This window comes from Rhinopithecus bieti, unplaced genomic scaffold, assembly GCF_001698545.2.
Source record: "Rhinopithecus bieti isolate Rb0 unplaced genomic scaffold, ASM169854v2 scaffold_13351, whole genome shotgun sequence".
Classification (NCBI taxonomy): Eukaryota; Metazoa; Chordata; class Mammalia; order Primates; family Cercopithecidae; genus Rhinopithecus; species Rhinopithecus bieti.
Genome location: NW_016807514.1, coordinates 3,881,764 through 3,896,856, shown reverse-complemented (window position 1 = coordinate 3,896,856; position 15,093 = coordinate 3,881,764). Strand labels below are relative to the sequence as shown.

Here is a 15,093-nt window from a genome sequence, read left to right as displayed (position 1 = left end):
AAAAAAAAAATTAGCCGGGCGTGGTGGCGGGCGCCTGTAATCCCAGCTACTCGGGAGGCTGAGGCAGGAGAACTGCTTGAACCCAGGAGACAGAGGTTGCAGTGAGCCGACATGGTGCCACTGCATGCCAGCCTCAGCAAGAGTGAGACTGTCTTAAGAAAAAAAAAGAAAATGCAATCGTTCACTGTCCAGAGAGTTTTAGCAATTGAATCTCATTTTTCTCTGTACATGTTGGCAGGTCCTTGCTCTTGGGAGACAGTTTCCAGGCACATTTGACCTTCCTGGCAGACCTGGGGCTGTGGGTCCTTCACACCCTGGCTGGCAGCTGCACCTTCTTGATGGGCTTTGTGGCTGCCGCTGCCAGGTGCCCCAGGACTAATTCCATGCCACTCTCTAGACAGACCCCGTGGTACAAAACCACACTTACACCCACCTCACGCTCAGGTGACTGTGGCTTTTCAGGCGAGACACCCCCTCCCTTCCCACAAGCTCCGGGAAGGTCAGAACAGCCTGTTTCCTTCCAAGGGCCGGTGGGAATCCTCTCCCCAGCTCGGGCTTTGCGCAGGTGCCACAGTGACTCCGCAGCACCGAGACCCCACCTCCCCCAGGTCTCAACCCCAGCGCTCAGGCAGCCCTGATTTCCTGTTTCTCACACCTGGGTTTCTCTTCCTACTTCGGGGGTGGCTGTGCATCTGAAGGGGCACCCATCCTGTCTCACCAACGCAGCGCTCTGGGAGCATGTGGTGCCGGCCATGCTGCCCGACCCAGGACCCCTCCTCCTCTTACTTCTCCCCCTGGGAAACTGGGGTTCCCGCCTCACCACGATCTCCTTCTAGGTTTATGTTTACGCACTTGCGTGCGTGCTATCTGTATATATATTCTGTGTTCACACTGAGGGACGTACTCCGCCCCCTCCCCCACTGAGACTTCCCCCAGGTGCTCAGGCCGGCCTTTCCCCAGCTCACCTGCCCAGCAGTGCTCAGAGGTGCCTGAAACTCGGCCTCTCCACACCCGGGAACAGGTGCTCCTGCCCTCTCCCCAGTGGGGGCAACGCCAGGGCCTCTGCCGCCGTCCCCTCTCTCCTCCCCTCCCCCTGGTCTGTGTGTTTGTGCACCCAGGGCTCCCCATCTGCCCACCACACCGCTAGCTCAGTGCCACCTGGATGCTCCCAGGCCACCCATGTGTGCCCTGACCCCTCGGTGCACCAGGACAGCTGCCTCCAAGGGCACCCCAGGCCTCAGTGGGGACGAGGCCAGCCCCTCCACCAGTTCCCACAGCCTCAGAATAACAGAAGGCGACTGCATCCACTCCTCAGGCCACTGACAGTGCCAGATCTCCACAGAGACACCATTCCCTTATTCCTGTTCAGCAGCACGGTCCCACGGCTCAGCTTGGGGTGACAATGAGCTGGGAGCTAAATCTCCGTGGGCTGCAGCCTCCGTGGAGCTAGCACTGGCTGGACCCTGAGCCAGGGAGCTAGGAGACTTTGTGCCCTTTACCCGGACGGATGGGCCGTGGCTGGGGGTGGAGCAGCTACCTGGCTTTCCTGAGGTGAAAATCCAACAACAAAGGGTGCGGCAGAAACACAAGGACAGAGCAGCGGGGACAGGGCTCTGCAGCGCAGGCCGGGATCTCACTCCCCACCTCACTGGGCCTCATGGCTCCTGCCCTGTCCCTCCCACCTTGACTGGTCTGCTATGCAGACTCTGCGACCAGCAGCGAGTTTCTAAAACCAAATTCATTTACATGGCAAGGAGGCAACGCTCAAGAACCCACCCCAGGAGCCACGAACAGGACACCGGGCTCCGGGCGGGGGCAGACGATGCCAGTCACGTCCCACCTGACATCGAGGCAAACCTGGAATTCCAAAGGCACGCGTTTCCCGCATGCGGCCGCGCACCTCGCTCCCGCCAGAACAGTCTGTCCGCCTAGTTTCCATCTGAGAAACTCAGCGTTCCAGGCAAAACTGCTCCCCACAATGAGGCCCGACCCCCTCTCTGCTCCCCACAATGAGGCCTGTCCCCCTCTCTGCTCCCCACAATGAGGCCCGTCCCCCTCTCTGCTCCCCATAATGAGGCCCGTCCCCCTCTCTGCTGACACTGTGCTCCCAAGAAGCCCGTGGGACTGGCACAAGCACCCCAGTCCCCACCCTAATGTTTGCTCACAATTAGTGGAGACAAAAAAACAGAAATCATACTTCCATGATGCTGCTGTTCTCTGTACATCAAGAACTTAAGGTTCTGGGCCAGAAGCAGTGGCTCATACCTGGAACCCCAGCACTTTGGGCAGCCAAGGCGGGCGGATCGCCTGAGCTCAGGAGTTCGTGACCAGCCTGGCCAACACAGCAAAACCCTGTCTCTACTAAAAATACAAAAAAAATTAGCCAGATCTGGTGGCTGGCACCTGTAATCCCAGCTACTCGGGAGGCTGGGACAGGAGAATCGCTTGAACCTGGGAGGCAGAGCTTGCAGTGAGCCGAGATTCCACCATTGCACTCCAGTCTGGGTGACAGAGCGAGACTCCATCTCCAAAAAAAAAAAAAAAATGCTGGGTACAGGGGCTCATGAGTGTAATCCCAGCACTTTGGGAGGCCGCAGCGGATCACAAGGTCAGGAGTTCAAGACCACCTTGACCAATGTGGAGAAACCCCGTTTCTACTAAAAATACAAAATTAGCCGGGCATGGTGGCAGGCGCCTGTAATCCCAGCTACTCGGGAGGCTGAGGCAGGAGAATCACTTGAACTCGGGAGGCAGAGGTTGGCGGTGAGCCGAGATCACGCCATTGCACTCCAGCCTGGGCAACAAGAGCAAAATTCCATCTCAAAAAAATAAAAAGAATTTTTTTTAATGTAGCCGGGCATGGTGGTGCCTTCAGTCCTAACTACTTGGGAGGCTGGGGTGGGAGGACTGTTTGAGCAGGAGAAGTCAAGGCTGCAGTGATTGTGCCGCTGAACTCCAGGCTGGGCAACAGAGCAAGACCCTGCCTCTAACTAAAAAAAAGTTTAAAAAAATTAAAAGAGCTTAAAGAAGAAGCCGACTGCAAACAAAGGCCTCTCTGTGCAGCCGCGCCAGGACGAGGTTCTGCGTCTCATCACTGCACAGCAGCCCACTGGACAAACGGACCCATTCTGGCAAGAAGCACTTGGGTAGGGCTACTAGGAGCATCCTTGTCTGTGTCTACGTGCCCGAGTGGAACTGCCCAGCCCTGGGTCACGCATGCTGAGCCCCAGCCAACATCACACTGACCTGTGCTCCCACAGCCCTGCTCGGTCTGGGTGACTGTCCCGTCCCTGCTGTTGCACCCACATGGTCCTGGGGCCTCCATTCCCCTCCCACTCTCACAGGACTTTACTACCATGAACCGTCCTCACCCCCAGCGCCCCTGTCCCCATAGCTCCAAGGCCGCAGGAAGAGGCGATATCTAATATCTAATCTTCCTCCCACATAAACACCTGTTCCTGCGTAAACGGCTGAGGCTGGTTGCCTTTTTTTTCTGTTTTTTTGAGACGGAATCTCGATCTGTTGCCCCGGCTGGAGTGCAGTGGCACAATCTTGGCTCACTGCACCTCCACCTCCCAGGTTCAAGCGATTCTCCTGCCTCAGCCTCCCGAGTAGCTGGGATTACAGACGCCTGCCACCAAGCCTGGCTAATTTTTGTACTTTTAGTAGAGACAGGGTTTCGCCATGTTGCCAGGCTGGTCTTGAACTCGTGACCTCAAGTGATCCACCTGCCTCGGCCTCCCAAAGTGCTGGGATTACAGGCGTGAGCCACCGCGCCCAGCCACTTCTTATTCAAACACGGGGAGCTCCACGTCAGACCAGTGAAGTCAGAGATCTTGAAGTCCAAGTTCTCAGCTCCTCAGCCAACTCAAGGGCACCAGGCGGGAGCTGCTGGGAGCCACCCTCTGCTTAGGGAGCCACCCCCGCAGAGGCACCCACGGTTCGTTCCTGTCACTGACTATTCCCAAGCTGGAAATACCTGATGGTACAAATGCAAACAGATTCCAGCCTGAAACTGTCTAGTAAGACCTTTCTTTTCTTTTCTTTTTTTTTTTTTGAGAGAGTCTTACTCTGTCACCCAGGCTGGAGTGCAGTGGCACAGTCTCAGCTCACTGCAGTCACCACCTCTTGGATTCAAGGGATTCTCATGCCTCAGCCTCTCGAGCAGCTGGAATTACAGGCACGGGCCACCAAGCCTGGCTAATTGTTGTACTTTTAGAAGAGACAGGGTTTCACCACGTTGCCCAGGTTGGTCTCAAACTCCTGACCTCATGTGATCCGCCCGCCTCAGCCTCCCATAGAACTGGGATTACAGGCATGAGCCACCGTGCCTGGCTGGGTGCAACCTTTCAAAGGTCATGCAGGTGAGAGGGAGCAACGAAAAACGAGAAAATTAATAAAGCACTTCACCGACGCTGACTTGGGTCACAGAGGGCCAAGCGGTCCCGGGAAAATGGGTGGGCTCTTCACACTTTCTTACAGAAGTCTTGGAGGTGGGTGTTTAATGCATCATTTTTTGTTAGCAGCAAAACAAGACAAAGCAAACACCAAAAGAATTCCAACCTAAGTGCCTGTCAGCAGTAGAAACAAACACCACATTGATGGAGCTGAAGCTACGATGGAAATGAGGGGCTCGCCTGGCTGCGGTGGCTCACGCCTGTAATGCCAGCACTTTGGGAGGCCGGAGAGGCGGATCGCGAGGTCCAGGAGATTGAGACATGCCTGTTGGGCTACACACTGGTGAACCCCGTCTCTCATCTAAAAAAAATACAAAGCTACGCGGCGCGAGGTGAACGGGCCGCGCCTGTAGTCCCACCCAGCTACTGCCGGAGCTGAGGCAGGAGAATGGTGTGACCCAAGGAGGCGGGAGCTTGCAGTGAGGCTGAGATCCGGCCACTGCACTCCAGCCTGGCGCCAGACAGAGCCGAGACTGCCGTCTCAAAAAAAAAAAAAAAAAAAAAGGAAATGAGGGGCTCAGTCCCAGCGTCAAAGGGGCGGACCCCAAACCCAAACCCACCGGAGCAGCGGGGAGCCTGAGGGACAAATCACAGACAGAAACGCACGACTCAGCTCCACCACACACTGCCGGCTGTGCAGGAAGCACCACGTGTCGAAGTAAAAACATGAAAGTGCCTGAGAGTGAAAGACACTTGGTTCTCTCATCTTGGGGATGGGCCCCAGGGGAAAGCAACAGTATCTTCGGGTACCGGAACCCAGCTGAGCAGCCGCGGGTCCGGGGTCCTTCTTAAGTAGTTGTGAGAGTTCACAGCCCAGGGTCCTTCCTAAGCAGTTCTGAGTTCAAGGTTTACACGGGGAAGGCCGGGCCGGTGGCTTTTCACCTATAATCCCAGCACTTTGGGAGGCCAAGGCAGGCAGATCATGATGCCAGGAATTCGAGACCAGTCTGGCCAACAGTGAAAGCCCATCTCTACTAAAATTACAACAATTAGCTAGGCGTGGTGGCGGGCACCTGTAATCCTAGTTACTTAGGAGGCTGAGGCAGGAGAATCGTGTGAACCTGGGAGGCGGAGGTTGCAGTGAGCTCGGATTGCGCCACTGCACTCTAGCCTGGGTGACAGAGCTAGACTCCGTCTCAAAAAAAAAAAAAAAAAAAAAAGATTTACATGGAGGAAAAGAATTCCGTTTAAACTGCTGTGAATGGCCGACCGCAGTGGCTCACGCCTGTCACCCCAGCACTTTGGAGGCAGGTGATCACTTGAGGTCAGGAGTTTGAGACCAGCCTGGCCAACATGGTGAAACCCTGTCTCTACTAAAAATACAGAAATTAGCCAGGTGTGGTTGTGGGTGCCCGTAATCCCAGCTACTCAAGAGGTTGAGGCAGGAGAATTGCGTGAACCCGGGAGGCGGAGATTGCAGTGAGCACACATCGAGACACTGCACTCCAGCCTGGGGGACAGAGTGAGACTCTGTGTCCAAAAACAAACAAATAAACAAACAAATAAATAAAGTCCTGTGAGGCACGCGGTTTCTCTGCACTCCCACAGGAGATGTGGGATTTTCCCACACTGAACAATTCTCCAGACACCAGCTGTGTGTCCTCTGGTTCAATTCCTTCCCGAAGCCGTCCACCTGGAGGGAGCGCCAGGTCCCCCGCGGCGAGGGCGGGATCCCACAAGACTGCCCCCTCCTCAGATGCCAGTCAGGCTGTGGGCCGTGCTTCTGACCCACGGCTATAAATCAGGGTTCCCTGGCCGGGCGCGGTGGCTCATGCCTGTAATCCCAGCACTTTGGGAGGCCGAGGTGGGCGGATCACGAGGTCAGGAGATCGAGACCATCCTGGCTAACACAGTGAAACCCCGTCTCTACTAGAAATATAAAAAATTAGCCGGGCGTGGTGGCGGGTGCCTGTAGTCCCAGCTACTTGGAGCCTGAGGCAGGAGAATGGTGTGAACCCAGGAGGCGTAGCTTGCAGTGAGCCGAGATTGCGCCACTGCACTCCAGCCTGGGCGACAAAGCGAGACTCCGTCTCAAAAAAATAATCAATCAATCAATAAATCAGGGTTCCCAGGACACCCTCCTCGAGATCAATTAGTTTGACAGGACTGCCCATAACTCCAGAAAGCACTTATGTTACTGCAAAGAAAACAGAGGAGCAGCTGGATGCAGAGACATGAAGGCAAGGCCTGGGCAGACGCTGGGTTTCAGGCCCTCTCTGGGCACCACCCGCTTCCCCCAGGGCCGCCTTGCATACTGCAATCCAAAGACAATCCCACTCTTTCATCTCTCATTCACGGGTTTTTACAGCGTTTCACCCTCACTCGCTGCGTCCCTGAGGTTGGCAGGTGGGGCTGAAAGCTCCCAGCCTCCAATCCTGGGGTCACTTGGTCTTCTGGCGACCAGTCCCCCCAAACCCCGTTCTCTCAGGGCCAACCCCCGCCTCATCAGCATAAGCTCAGGTGTGATCTGAAACACTCCTGTCACTCAGGAAATTCCGAGGCTTCAAGGAGCTTCTCTGCCAGGAACCAGGAACAAAGACCAAACACATTTCGTATCAGAGCACAAGTGCAAAACATCGTGGTCGGAAACCGGGTCTCGGAGTCCTCCAGGTGCAGGTGCCTGTTCAGACCAGAGACCACAAAGTTTTAAGTCAAACCTTCACGTTTGGCCAGGGGCGGTGGCCCACACCTAGAATCCCAGCACTTTGGGAGGGTGAGGAGGGAGGATTGCTTGCTGTCCACTCACGTCTGGAGCACAGTCCAGGAGACCCATGGCCGCAGGGCACACACTCGGCTGTCGTGACACGCCTGCCCCGCCGCACCATCTTTTCAAGGCCACTGACGTCTCCACACACAGACCCCAGCCCGTCCTTTGGCACTGAACGTGCCTCACTCACCTCCGTGTGCTGACACCCACATCAGTGACACCTGGGCAAAGCCGCCTAACGCGGAGTCTGGCTATAAGCGTGCTGAGCAGCTGATGAAATTCAGACAACCCCACCGGAAGTGAGAGAGAGGATGGCTGTGAGCTCAGGGCAGCGTTTCTGCTGAAGGCATTTGGCTTTTCCACTGTCACAAAGTCGGAAACTCACAACTCAGACCACAGTAAGTGGGGACTGGCTGCAACCCAAGTGGGCCTTGTAAATTAAGAACAGGATGGCCAGCCGGGTGCAGTGGCTTCCGCCTGTAATCCCAGCACTTTGGGAGCCCAATGCAGGGGGATCACCTGAGGTCAGGAGTTCGAGACCAGCCTGACCAACATGAAGAAACCCTGTCTCTACTAAAAAAATACAAAATTAGCCTGTAATCCCAGCTACTCGGGAGACTGAGGCAAGAAGAGAATTGCTTAAACCCGGGAGGCAGAGGTTGCAGTGAACAGAGATCACACCACTGCACTCCAGCCTGGGTGACAAGAGCAAAACTCCATCTCAAAAAAAAAAAAAACAGAAAAACAGGACAGCGGAAGCGAAACCTCACCAGGGCCTCCTGCCTCACGGAGGGGGGCAGGCGAGCGGCTCCACAGAAGCCCCAACTCAACAACTGGACCCTGGACGGCAGCGGCTGCAAAGGGGTCTTGGCACTCTTGAGACGGAGCGGGGTTCCCAGGACCACCCCCACAACAGGAAGAGAGGGGAGCCTGGGGTGGCCAGGCTGATCTGGGGGCCTGCAGGGGACCCAGCTGTGGGCAGAGAAACAAGTCCTCTCTGGACAAAAACTTCTACAAGTCAGGCCTGAGAATGTTTACAGATGAAGATCAATGATGAAGGTCGAAGGTCAAAGGTCGCCAGGCTGAGGTGGCAGTGGGTCAAAGGTCGCCAGGCTGAGGTGGCAGTGGGTCAGAGGTCGCCAGGCTGAGGTGGCCGTGGGTCAGAGGTCGCCAGGCTGAGGTGGCAGTGGGTCAGAGGTCGCCAGGCTGAGGTGGCAGTGGCAGAGGAGCAGTGGCCTGGAAGCTCCCAGGAGGCCACCAGCCCCAGGCCAGAGGCTCTCAGACAGAAGGAACACATCAGGTAGACAAGTCCCAAAACGGGCAGGAAGAGCCCCGCAGGCACGGATGAGACCAAACAGGATCAGCCCTGGGGTATGGATGAAACCAAAGGATGTCGAAAGAGGAAACAGGACCTGCCAGGACACTCAGGGAGGGACACGTGTCCTCTCCAGTGATTTCCCCACAAGACGTTTGCTGATTACAAAGGGGGAAGGCATAACTTCACTCTGGAGAAACTGGACGCTGCCTTCGCCAAGGGGCCAGAGTCACCAAGTCACCAGACAGGAGACACAGCAACTTCCTGTCCTCCCTGACCTGACGCCGGGAGAAGGCTCCATCACCACCAAGGTCTTCTTGCTCCAAATACGTAACCGCACATCTAACCGTGAGAAGACGTCAAGCAAACCCAAAAATCTGCAAGCCACGAAAGACAAGGACTTGTGGAGCCCAAGGCCCAGGACAGCAGGATGCCACGTGGGATCCTGGGCGGCTCATGCCACAGAGAGGCGACGGGTGCAGGAGATTGGCCCAAACTGAACACACAGCCCGTGGATGAGTCGCCAGGGCCATGTGACGCCAGCGAGTGGAACTGAGGTTCCCGAGGGTCTTACCGTCAGGGCAAGCGGACAGAAGGACACATGGGTGAACTTCTGCAGCTCTTCCGTAAGTCTAAAAAGTTTCTCAAAATAAAAAGTTGGAAAATTTTGGCCGGGCACTGTGGCTCATGCCTGTAATCCCAGCACTTTGGGAGGCCGAGGAGGGCAGATCACCTGAGGTCATGAGTTCAAGACCAGCCTGACCAACATGGCGAAGCCCATCTCCTACTAAAAATACAAAATTAGCCAGGCGTGGAGGCACATGCCTGTAGTCCCAGTTACTCAGGAGGCTGAGGCAGGAGAATCGCTTGAACCTGGGAGGTGGAGGTTGCAGTGAGCCGAGATCGCGCCGTTGCACTCCAGCCTGGGCAACAAGAGCAAAAACTCCACATCTCAAAAAAAAAACAAGTTGGAACATTTTTTTGTCCGGGTGTGTTGTTTCATGACTGTAATCCCAGCACTTTGGGAGACTGAGGGGGGAGGATCGCTTGAGCCCAGGAGTTCAATACCAGCCTGGGTAATATGACGAAACCTCATCTCTACCACAAAAGTACAAAAATTAGGCCTGGGCCTGGTGTGCACCTATGGTCCCAGCTGAGGTGGGGGGACCACTTGAGTCTGGGAGGATGAGCCTGCAGTGACGGTGATCTCACCACTGCACTCCAGCATGGGCAACACAGCGAGACCTGGTCTCAGGAAAAAAAAAGAAAAGAAAAAATACAGGACAGATACACCCAAGAATAAGGAGACTCTTCAGTGACGGGGCAGGCGGGAGTGGAGTGGAGTGAGGCGGGCGGCTCCAGGTCTGACTTCTGGAACCATGAAAATATGTCGCTTGCATAAAAAGCAAACATCATTAAATCAACAAGGGTAGGGGGAAAGGGTCTCTGAAATGGAATACGAACTCCAACGCATGAACCACACCACAGATCAAATGAACGACACAAGCACCGAGGGGAGAAGCAGAACAAACCACAGGAACGCGGGTGCACATACGCTGGATGCGGGTGCACAGGTGACGGACACAAGCGCTCCAGACACACACTGAGATCCAGACACACACTGAGATCCAGACACACACGGAGCTCCAGACACACAAAGAGCTCCAGACACACAAGGAGCTCCAGACACACACTGAGATCCAGACACACAAGGAGCTCCAGACACACAAGGAGCTCCAAACAAATACTAAGCTTTAAGCATGATTTTCCCTTTTCTTTTTTTTGAGATGGAGTCTTGCTCTGTCGCCCAGGCTGGAGTGCAGCGGCACCATCTCAGCTCACTGCAACCTCCACCTCCCGGGTTCAAGCGATTCTCCTGCCTCAGCCTCCTGAGTAGCTGGGATTATAGGCACGCGCCACTACACCCAGCTAATTATTGTATTTTTATTTTACCTTTTAGATGGAGTTTCACTCTTGTTGCCCAGGCTGGAATGCAATGGCACGATCTTGGCTCACCACAACCTTCGCCTGCCAGGTTCAAGCGATTCTCTTGCCTCAGCCTCCCGGGTAGCTGGGATTACAGGCGTGGGCACATACCCCACTGATTTTGTATTTTTAGTAGAGACGGGTTTTCTCAATGTTGGCCAGGGTGGTCTCAAACTCCCGACCTCAGGTGATCCGCCCGCCTTGGTCTCCCCAAGTGCTGGGATTATAGGTGTGAGCCACCATGCCCAGCTAATTTTTGTATTTTTAGTAGAGACGTGGGTTTCACCATATTGGTCAGGCTGGTCTCGAACTCCTGACCTCGTGATCTGCCCGCCTCAGCCTCCCAAAGTGCTGGGATTTACAGGCGTGAGCCACCGCGCCCAGCCTCCCTTTTCCTTTCTTTTTTTTTGCTGAGTCATGGTTAGAATTCTGGATTGGGCAAACACATAAATATTTTGTAGATGACGGAAGACAGACTTCATACTGTAAGTGAAGAGAGATGCAAATAGGAAAGGAAGTCCCTCTTGTAGTGAAAAAATTAAAATAAAAATGAAAAGAAGAGGCTGGGCACAGTGACTCATGCCTGTAATCCCAGCACTTTGGGAGGCCAAGGCGGGTGGATCACCTGAGGTCAGGAGTTTGTGGCAAAACCGCATCGCTACTAAAAATATAAAAATTAGCTGGGTGCAGTGGCATGCACCTGTATTCCCAGCTACTCGGGAGGCTGAGGCAAAAGAATCACTTGAACCCAGGAGATGGAGGTTGCAGTGAGCCGAGATAATGCTACCACACTGCAACCTGGGCAACAAGAGACTGTCTCAAAAAAATAAAAAGGCCAGGCACTCACGCCTGTACTCCCAGCACTTTGGGAGGCCGAGACGGGCGGATCACGAGGTCAGGAGATGGAGACCATCCTGGCTAACACGGTGAAACCCCGTCTCTACCAAAAATAAAAAAAACTAGCCGGGCGAGGTGGCGGCGCCTGTCGTCCCAGCTACTCGGGAGGCTGAGGCAGGAGAATGGCGGGAACCCGGGAGGCGGAGCTCGCAGTGAGCCGAGATCGCGCCACCGCACTCCAGCCCGGAGGCAGAGCGAGACTCCGTCTCAAAAAAAAAAAAAGAAAAAAACATATTTCACAGATAATTTATTTTTTTTGAGAATGAGTTTCGCTCTTGTTGCCCAGGCTGGAGTGCAGGGCGCCATCTCGGCTCACTGCAAGCTCCGCCTCCCGGGTTCAAGCGATCCACAGCGGACAGCAACGTCTAAACGGCCAACGAAAAGGACAAAGGGCGCGTGTTCCTTCCCTGCCGCCCTGTGGCGGCCCCTCCGCACTTTCCAGCTCAAAACAACAAACGCTTTTGATGTCGGCTCCTGCGCTGCAGGAGTCTGTGGGAAGCTTAGCCAGGTGCCTCTAGCTTAAGGCCCCTCCTGAAACTGCAACCAACCAGGGCTGTGGCCTCATCCGAGGGCTCAGCGGGGGCTGGGGTCCACCTCTGAGCTCACTGACGTGGATGCTGACTGGGTTCAGTTCCTTGCTGGCCATAGGTGGAAAGGTCCCAGACCAGTTTCTGGCCAGTTTCTCCACAGGACACCCCACAGCCTGACAGGAGCTTTCGTCCAGTAAGCTCGTCGGGGGGGGGAGAGAGCAGCCAGGACAGGAGCCCTGGCCTTTCTGAACCTCATCTCAGAAGTGACATCCTTCCCTTCCGCTGTCTGGGCGCAAGTCCCCGGGTGGAGCCCGAGGACTAGAAGGAAAAGAAAACCTGGATTTAAAATGGGATAAAGCCGGAGGAGCTGCTCGTCCCACCACAGGAATCTGAGCACCGGATTACTGACAAAGCGTCACTTTGCACCCTGTCCAACTGTGCAGACCTCTCCTAGCCAGGCCCCTGCACCAGAGGTTAACGATCCGTGCCCCTGGTCAGGAAGTCCAGGTGGGTTCAAACAGCCAGAAGCGCATTTCAGGCAAAACGTGAACCAAATCTTCAAACCATGCCCCGGAACTCAGACCTCCCCCGGGGAGTTCCTCCCAAGGAACCATCTGGCAGAGGCTCAGGCTGCAGGAGGACACTCCCTTCCAACACCCGGAAACTGGAGACCACACAAGTGCCCAACGCCAAAGGCACCCCGAGGAGGGTGCCCTGTGCCCCCACCCGCCCCGGTGACCCGCTGCGCCCTACACATCTTCACCAGGAAACATCTGTTACAGATGTGGGCGAACCGCAGCCTGGACTCCCAGATCCGCTCATTTTCGTTCTGCCCTCCGTTTTCTGATTCGCCTACACTGAAAATGCGTGAGTGGAGTGGAAAACCTTCCTACTCCTGCCTCAGCGACCCTTCTTAAAACACGGGCTCGTTTGGCCTGAAAATGTGGCGTGCAGGCTTCCTGAGTAAAGTAGGTTGCACTCCATTAAAAAAACAAACAACTAAAAAGCCACCGAACGGGAGCTCGGCTGTCGGGAGATGTTTGCTTTTTTTTTTGCGGCCGCGCACACCGCGTTCCCGGGTTTCAGGGTGTGGGGGTCTCCGTGGACTCCCGAACGAGAAAACACTTAAAGCCAGCTCGCAAAACGCCAGCAGCGTTTTCCGCGCACAGCGCCCGCCGTAGGAAAGGAACCCCCAGGAGCCAATCCGGGCAGGGGAACCCCGGGCGCCCGCGCACTCAGCATCAGTACCGGCACCCAGCACCCAGCACCGACCTCGCAGCACCCAGCACCCAGCACCCAGCACCGAGCACAGCACCCAGCACGCAGAACCCACCAACAGCCTGATGCAGTCTCCGCCGCAGGCATAGCGCTAGGCCCCGGCGCCTTCACAACAAAAGGACGCCGGCGGGCGGGGCCTGAGAGGCGCGCGCCGGAGGGGCCGGATGCGAGGCCGCGGAGGGAGCTCGGAGCTCGGCTATGGGGAGTGTCACAGCGCTGGCGGACCCAGGTGGGCTTCACGGGGCGCCCGCGGGGCCGAAAATGACGCGCAGAACCCGGCATCGGGCTCCTGGCTGCCCCGCGGGCACCGCTCCTCAGTGTCCCGGAGCCGGGCAGCGGGGAATCGCGCCGCGGCCCACAACGCCCCCGCGGCTGCCCGTTGGTTCCTCCCGGGCCGTTCTACTCCAGGCAGATGGGGGGTAAAACACGGCGCGCTCAGCGCCCCTCCCCGTTGGTTCCGCTCGGGCCGTTCCACTGCAGGCAGATGGGGGGAATGGAAACACGGGAGTTTTCAGTGCCCTTCCGCGGCCGCCCGTTGGTTCCGCCCGGGCCGTTCCACTGCAGGCACAAGGTGGGGACACGGCGCGCTTACTCCCCGAGGCCGCCCGTTGGTTCCACTGTAGGCGCAAGGGGGGGGGGACACGGCGCGCTGAGTTCTCCCTGCGGCCGTCCGTTGGTTCTGCCCGGGCCGTTCCACTGCAGGCAGACGGAGGGGGAAGACGGCGAGCTCAGCACACCCCCGCGGCCCGTTGGTTCCTCCCGGGCCGTTCCACTGCAGGCACACGGGAGGGGGAAACAGCGGCCCCACCTCCGCGGCCGCCCGTTGGTTCTGCCCGGGCTGTTCCACCGCCGGCACTTCAGGGCGGGATCGGCCAGTCTGTGGAGGCCGCGGCCTCTAAACCCCAGAGGGTTTACCGCCCAGGTTTGGGTTCAAGGAATAAGAAATCCACTGAATAGGCTTAACTTAGAAGACACAAAGGCGCCTCTTGGCGGAAGTGGCTCCGCCCAGCCTGACGGAAAGCTGCTGGGGCAGCTGGGCCCGGAGCTGGGGGGCGGGGCCGCCGCGCGGGGTGAGGACTCGCCTCAGGGCGCTGATTGGCCTGTGGCGCGCTCCGGGGCGGGGCCTCCGCATGAGGCTGGTGCCGCGCTGCTGGGGATGTCCGGGGCAGACACACCTGCGGGCGCAGCCCGCGGCCCCGCGCACTCCCGGCTCTGGAACTTCGTGGAGCGTTTTCCTAGCGTTACTTTCTCAAATAATTTTCGGGAATGAAGTTGCGGCTAAAGGGCTCTTTAGAGATTACTCTTGGGCCGGGCACGGTGGCTCACGCCTGTAATCCCAACCCTTTGGGAGGCCGAGGCGGGCGCATCACAAGGTGAAACCTCGTCTCTACTAAAAATACAAAAATTCGCCGGGCGTGGTGGGGGCGCCTGTAGTCCCGGCTCTGGAGGCTGAGGAAGGAGGATCGCCTGAACCCGGAGGCGGAGGTTGCCGTGAGCCGAGATCGCGCCCCTGCACTCCAGCCTGGGCGACAGAGCGAGCCTCCCTCTCAAAAGAAAAAAGAAAAGTTTACTTTTGGCCGGGCGAGGTGGCTCACGCCGGTAATCCTGGCATTTTGAGAGGCTGAGGCAGGCGGATCGCCTGAGGTCAGGAGTTCGAGACCAGCCTGGCCAACATGGTAAAACCGCTCCCATCTGTACTAAAAATACAAAAAGAATTACCCGGGCCTCGTGGCGCGCGCCTGTAGCCCCAGCTACTCCAGAGGCTGAGGCAGGAGATCGTTTGAACCCAGGAGGCGGAGGCTGCAGTGAGCCGAGATCGCGCCCCTGCACTCCAGCCTGGGGGACAGAGCGAGACTCCATCTCATAAATAAATAAATACTACTTTTACGTTTTGTTAAACTTTCTTTTTTTTTTTTTTTTTTT

General features: G+C 56.6%; 1 protein-coding gene across 2 annotated transcripts in view; it reads right to left on the bottom strand.

The window, feature by feature from the left end:
* Nucleotides 1-13,669, bottom strand: part of SLC35E2B (solute carrier family 35 member E2B) — a 36,168-nt gene extending 22,499 nt beyond the window's left edge. Inside the window, exon 1 of one of the 2 annotated variants that reach the window (XM_017882501.1) lies at nt 13,226-13,669. The gene's annotated coding sequence lies outside the window, so the exon portion shown is untranslated. Of the gene's footprint in view, nt 1-7,354; nt 7,645-13,225 lie in introns of those variants that run through there. The other variant, XM_017882503.1, reaches the window with a different exon arrangement.
* Between the last annotated feature and the right edge of the window lie 1,424 nt (nt 13,670-15,093).